Genomic DNA, 6000 nt, shown 5'->3' on the forward strand with positions numbered 1-6000 from the left:
GGACTCATTCTTCCTCCTCTCTCTCATCTGAAACCGACGAGCCGCCGCCGCCGCTCGCCCGAGCCGCCAACGCCGCCGCCCGCCCGAGCCGCCCCCAACGCCGCCGCCCGCCCGAGCCGCCGACCGCAGCGAGCAGCGGCCCGCCCGAGCAGTCGCGCGGCCGAGCTCCTGCGCCGCCGGGCCACCGAGCCCCCACGCCACCGCGACGCCACGCCACCGCGCCACCGCTCCTCCGCGCTGCCACCATCCGAGGCCCGCCACCTGAGGCCGGAACGCCGCCCCCGAGGCCGCCAACGCCCTCAGCTCGTCTCGGAGCGCCGCCGTCCGCCCGAACGCCGCCTCTAACCCCCCGTCGAGGTATAATCCTACCTATATGTAAATACATGTGATTATTTTCGTCGGTTTTTTATGGCCGACGGGAGTTAGCTTTAATGTGATTAGAGTTAGTTTAATATAACATATGATTAGAGTGTGATTAGAGTTAGTTTATGTGGCTTGATTAGAGTGTGATTATTGTTTATTTTCGTCGGTTTTTATGGCTGACGGGAGTTAACTGTAATACGATTACAATTTGTTAGTTTAATATCACATGTTAATTTTCGTCGGTTTTAATATCACATGTTATTTGTTAGTATGATTTGACTTAAAATTGGATGTTGCAATATTGTTAATTAATTATTATCATGTTAATGTGATGAAGGTGATGTTATGTGTATATATATATATATATAGTTTTACTACTTACCTATAGATGTATGTGTGACGTGTAGAAACATGAATGTCTCACACGCACTCTTTACTCGTACACACAGCCGCAATAATGGGTGATAGATGTGATTGGATGTATGAAGGTTTCAAGAAGGGTGGGTGTCACACAAGTGAATGGTTTGCCAAGACGCAGATGTTTCTGGACCATGCAGCTGCTTTGTCACAAATAGATAATATTAGGTGTCCATGCAATAAATGTAGAAATATGACGAGCCACACCAAGAGGCAGGTCACACTACACCTGTGTTCGTATGGTTTCGTGCCAGGCTATAAGGTCTGGTATCTCCATGGTGAAGATGTTGAACGAGTAGCAGAAGTAGAAGTTGATGACGGTGAAGATGATGTTGATAGGATGGACCAGATGCTTGAGGATCTGCAGCCTGAACTGGCACCAGATCATCATGATTCACCTACACCGAAGGTTCAGAAGTTCTTCGACCTACTCAAAGCGTCAGAAGAGCCTCTTCACGGGCACACTGACGTGACCGTACTGGAATTCGTGACCCAGCGGATGTCAATCAAGTCCAAGTTTGCATTCTCAATTAATTGTTACAAGGAGCTTGTGGCTTTGATTAGCGAGGTTCTTCCTACGGGTCACAAGATGCCCAAAGACATGTACCAGTCCAAGAAATTGCTTGAAGGTCTTGGTATGGAGTATGAAAAGATTGATGTTTGCCAAGACAATTGTATGCTTTTTTGGAAGGAATATGGCAGAGAACAGAAATGCTTAAAATGTGGGAAGTCGAGGTACGTGGAGCTTGTAAATGAAGATGGGGAGAAGGTGGTGACAAAGGTTGCACATAAACAGCTTCGGTACATGCCTCTCACTCCTAGAGTGAAACGTTTGTTTCTCTCGAGGAAGACCGCTATGCACATGAGGTGGCATAAAGATTGTACGGACAGACAAGATGGGTTAATGGTGCACCCGTCAGATGGTGATGCATGGAAGGCTCTTGACAAATTTGATCCAGATTTTGCCAGCGATGCAAGAAACGTTTGTATCGGCTTGGCAACTGATGGTTTCACGCCATTTAATATGACCGCTGCGTCGTATTCATGTTGGCCTGCCATTGCCATACCATACAACCTTCCACCTGCTCTTTGCATGAAATATGAGTTTATGTTCCTATGTCTTGTTATACCTGGGCCTGAGCATCCTGGCGTACGCCTCAATGTGATGCTTCAACCACTGATTGAAGAGTTAAAGAAGCTATGACAAGGTGTGGAAGCCTATGACTGCTTCAAGAAGTAGAAATTCAATCTTCGTGTTGCATATCTGTTCTCGGTTCATGATTTTATGGCGTATGGTATTTTCTCTGGATGGAGCGTGCATGGTAGATTGACGTGTCCTTATTGTGCTAAAGATACAGATTGTTTTCGTCTTAGTGCTGGTGGCAAGATATGTTACTTTGATTGCCATAGATGTTTTCTACCCTTCAATCACCCCTTCAGAAGGCAGAGAAAGGAATTTAGGAAGGGCACCATTGTCACGAAGGGACCGCCCAAGCGACGTAGTGGGATAGAAATTACAGAAGAGCATATGAAACTTGTCCTAAACGAGAGTGGGAAAAGGTATCAAGGTATTGGTGAGGAGCATAACTGGACTCACATATGTGGCTTGTGGGAGCTTCCTTATGTTAAGTCATTGATTTTGATGCACAACATCGACGTCATGCATCAAGAGAGTAACTTTTGCCAAGCCCTCATAAATACATGCATGGATTTCCCTGATAAAACGAAAGACAATGACAAGCACGCATGGACTTAGCAGTGATATGTGATCGTCCAACCCAAGTGCTTAGAGAAAACGGAGGCAAACCAAAAGCTGACTATTGTCTGAAATCTAAGCAACGGAAAGAAGTGATGAAGTGGATGAAGGATATTAAATTCCCCGATGGTTATGCCGCTGGTTTTAGAAGATCTGTGAACTTGAAGACAATGAAGATGAATGGAATGAAGAGCCATGACTTCCACATAATTATGGAGAGGCTCATGCCCGTAATGTTTCGTGGGTACATTTCCGAAGCTATGTGGAAAACGTTAGCTGAAGTTAGCTATTTCTATAGACAGTTGTGTGCTAAAGAAATCAGAAGAGATGTGATGGAACCGCTGGAGAAAGAGGCACCGGTGCTTTTGTGCAAATTGGAAAAAATATTTCCACTGGGTTTCTTCAATCCTATGCAGCATCTCTTTATACATCTTCCATATGAGGCTAAGGTCGGTGGTCCTGTTCAGTATAGGTGGATGTTCCATATTGTCGGCATTTCGAGACCGAGGGGTCCCTGGACCGACGAGTAAATTGTCGCCGCGTGCCCCAGCCCAGATGGGTCGGTGCGAGACGGAGCGCGAAGGGGGGAAGGCAGCCGGAGGGAGACGGGCGTGAGAGGTGGAAATCCCGCGGCCTTCGTGTTTGTCCCGCGCCCAGGTCGGGTGAGCTTGCAGTAGGGGGTTACAAGCGTCCACGCGGGAGGGAGAGAGCGGCCTCACGCGAGCGCCTGTCCCGTCCTTTCCCCACGCGGCCAACCCTCTGTAAGAGGGCCCTGGTCCTTCCTTTTATAGGCGCAAGGAGAGGATCCAGGTGTACAGTGGGGGTGTAGCAGTGTGCTAGCGTGTCTAGCGGAGGAGAGCTAGCGCCCTAAGTACATGCCATCGTGGCAGCCGGAGAGGTTTTGGCACCCGGTTCGTGTGGTGTCGTGGCCGTCGGAGGAGCGCTGGAGCCTGGCGGAAGGACAGCTGTCGGGGCTGTCGAGTCCTTGCTGACGTATTCTTGCTTCCGTAAGGGGGCTGAGAGCCGTCGTCGTCATAGAGCGTGCAAGGCGCCATCATTACTTGTCTGGCGGAGCGAGCCAGATGGGACGTCGGTCTTATTCCCCGTAGCCTGAGTCAGCTTGGGGTAGGTTAATGATGGCGCCTCCTGTTGACGTGGTCGGTCCGTGGTGCCCTAGGTTGGGCGATGTGGAGGCTCCTCCGAGGTCAAGGTCGAGTCTGTCTTCCGTGGCTGTGGTCGAGTCCGAGCCCCGGGGTCGGGCGAGGCGGAGACCGTCGGCTGGGTCGGACGGAGTGGAGTTCGTCGTCTTCCGAGGCTGAGCCCGAGTCCGAGCCCTGGGGTTGGGCGAAGTGGAGTTCGTCGTCTTCCGGGGCTGAGCCCGAGTCTGAGCCCTGGGTCGGGCGGAGCGGAGTTCGTCGTCTTTCGGGGCTGAGCCCGAGTCTGAGCCCTGGGGTCGGGCGAAGCGGAGTTTCCTATGGCGCCTGAGGCCGGTCCTGGCTGCTTGTCAGCCTCACTCTGTCTAGTGGCACAGCAGTCGGAGCGGCGCAGGCGGCGCTGTCCCCTTGTCAGACCGGTCAGTGGAGCGGCGAAGTGACTGCGGTCACTTCGGCTATGTCGACTGGAGGGTGCGCGTCAGGATAAAGGTGTCAGGCCACCTTTGCATTAAATGCCCCTGTGATTTGGTCGGTTGGTGTGGCGATTTGGCCAAGGTTGCTTCTTGGTGAAGACTGGGCCTTGGGCGAGCCGAAGGTGTGTCCGTTGCTGGAGGGGGCCTCGGGCGAGACGTAGATCCTCCAGGGTCGGCTGCCCTTGCCCGAGGCTGGGCTCGGGCGAGGCATGATCGGGTCCCTCGAATGGACCGATCCTTGACTTAGACGCACCCATCAGGCCTTTGCAGCTTTGTGCTGATGGGGGTTACCAGCTGAGAATTAGGAGTCTTGAGGGTACCCCTAATTATGGTCCCCGACAGTAGCCCCCGAGCCTCGAAGGGAGTGTTAATACTCGCTTGGAGGCTTATGTCGCACTTTTTTGCAAGGGGACCAGCCTTTCTCGGTTGCGTTTTGTTCCGGTGGGTGCGCGCGAGCGCACCCGCCGGGTGTAGCCCTCGAGGCCTTGGAGGAGTGGTTTGACTCCTCCGAGGTCTTAATGCCTCGCGCAATGCTTCGGCTGGTCTGGTTGTTCCCTCATGCGAGCTGGTCGTAGCCCGGGTGCACGGTCGGGTCCCAAGTTCTCGGGCTGGTATGTTGACGCTGTCAACGATTTGGCCGGAGCTGGGTTTGCGAGAGCAGCCCTCGAGCCTCTGCACATGGCGAGAGGATGGTCAAGGACAGACTCGACTTTTTTACATACGCCCCTGCGTCGCCTTTCCGCAAGGAGGAGGGGGGGGAAAGCGCCATGTTGCCCTCGGAGGGCGCCGAACATGGTGTCTCCGGTGAGCTGCTAGCGGGTAATTCGAGTGGACGCCCATGCCCCATTTGTTAGGGGTCGGCTAGAGGCCTGGAGGCGCGCTCAAGAGTACCTGCGGGTGATCTGCCGGACCCGGTCCCCTTTCGACGGGGTCCGAGGGCTCGATGCCTCCCTCTGATGGGATTCCGTTACAAGATCGTTCCCGCTGGTCTCGGAAATGTCTTAGGGTACCTCGGGAGCGTAGCCCGAGCCTTGGTTATGTATCGAACGTACCCAGGGTCATCCCTCGCTCCGTGTCTGAGGCGACTGTGAACCCTTCGAGGGCCAGCCTACGAACCCCTGATCAGTAGTGGGCGTGGAGCCCGAGTGGCCTGAGGTGGCCGTTGAACCCTTCCGAGGGGCCGACCTTCGAACCTCTGACCAGTAGTGGGCGCAGAACCCAAGCGCTCTGAGGCGGCTGTTGAACCCCTCCGAGGGGCCAGCCTTCGAACCTCTGATCAGTAGTGAGGCTCGGGGCCTGTTTCCTTCACGGAGAAGGATCCTTTTCGGGGTATCCCCCTTTCCCGGTCCCTGTTGTAAGAGAGAGAAAGAGGAAAAGGAAAAGGATACGAAATCGAATGACGTGGCGTACCTTTTTTGACGCGGTCATTATGGCGAAGGCGAAGCGTCGCTCGCTTCTCCTGCCTGAGGCGCCGCCTGTCCCGCCGCGGAGTTAATGCGACGGGGCGAGTGGTTCGCGGGGCGGCCGTTGCGCGTGCGCGAGCCGTTCGAGGAACGGAACACGGGTGCGCCGTCTTCACGCCGTGAGAGAGGGTTCTCTCGCTGCCCCTGGATGGGACGTAAGCTTGGCTGACGACGTGACCGCTACTCCTGCCCGCCTGCCACCACCATTACTGCCGGCCCATTTTTGGCCGTATTGACCGTCGCGCTAGGATGGCACTGCTGGGTCATACGCAGGGTTGCCTCGAGTCGCGGTACTGGTTCCGCAGTCGAGGAGACGTGGTAGTGGTGCGAGCGGCGGTGCAGTTGCTCGCACGTAGCAACCGGCGCGCCGGTTG

Source organism: Zea mays, chromosome 6 (assembly GCF_902167145.1).
Source record: "Zea mays cultivar B73 chromosome 6, Zm-B73-REFERENCE-NAM-5.0, whole genome shotgun sequence".
Taxonomy (NCBI): domain Eukaryota; kingdom Viridiplantae; phylum Streptophyta; class Magnoliopsida; order Poales; family Poaceae; genus Zea; species Zea mays.